Source organism: Etheostoma spectabile, chromosome 4 (assembly GCF_008692095.1).
Source record: "Etheostoma spectabile isolate EspeVRDwgs_2016 chromosome 4, UIUC_Espe_1.0, whole genome shotgun sequence".
Classification (NCBI taxonomy): Eukaryota; Metazoa; Chordata; class Actinopteri; order Perciformes; family Percidae; genus Etheostoma; species Etheostoma spectabile.
The window spans coordinates 29511382-29512501 of record NC_045736.1 but is presented as its reverse complement, the minus strand read 5'-3'; positions in this window follow the sequence as shown (position 1 = coordinate 29512501).

Sequence of the window (1120 nt, the reverse complement as noted above, 5' to 3'; positions counted from 1 at the left end):
ACACTAAAAGTAACAGCAGACATGATTATTATAGGTTAAAAGATGAGGAACTAGTCAAGTTGCAAGAAAGGGGAATAATAATAATAATAAAGTAATTAGAATTTTTTCAACATCACACCAGTCAAACACATTCTTCCATACGTTACATAGAGTACCTGACATGAACATGTTTTCAAACTGAGTGATTAAAAATTAGGGGTTCCTCAGTAGATGAGATACAATTAGTAAAAATGTGGTGTGCTGCTTACATATCTAAGGAACATTTATCATCGGGGTCAAAATATAAAACAAGTCTAAATTTGAGGACCCGAGTCTCTTAGAGCTTTCTCTGTCCCTTCAGGCAAAGTTGCTGATCTGTTGTCCCCCAGGCTCTGTGATGGGTCTCCCTGGTTTCCCACCACTCTGTCCTTTCACTGGCTTTCCTGGAGAACATAAAGTGTGTTCTTAATGTCATCCTTTACCAGTCGGACCTCTTTAAAGAGGACAATGGGCTTACGTCAGAACATTTCTTTAAGAACAACGGCGAATTTATATGAAAATAAGTTGTAAAACCACATTCTTGAAGTACATCCAAATCTTTGAAGCTTCTTTAACTTTGGTACTATTCACTTCGAGTAAATTAGTCACAAACATGTGATAATCTCTCCTAATCACGAATATTGAATAATGCACATTCCCATGCCGATTTAGGCTACCGAAAACGTTATTGGATAAACAATAACGTGTGTGCTGAATTGTATCTTGATTGTCACTCAAATAAGAACGATGATGTGAGACTCTGTAATGGAGTAAAAATATAAATCATAGACTTTGAGAACACAACCTTTTCAGCTGGCAGTATTTGTTTATTTAACAAAGGAACAAGAGCCACAAAGTATGGAAGGCTCCAACTAGAGGGGATATACATAACAACAAACACGTGTAGAGTTCTACAAGAAACACTGTACTCGAGAGAGTAAAGGACAAAACGGTGTCTTTATAAACACAAAACAATTTACGACAAACTATTTATAATATTTGAGGACACAGTTCTCAGTTTTTTCTTTTTTACCCTGATTGGTCAAACATTTTCACTTAGTGAACAAAAGACAAAATTTGTAAATCTGACCTTACAACAGGT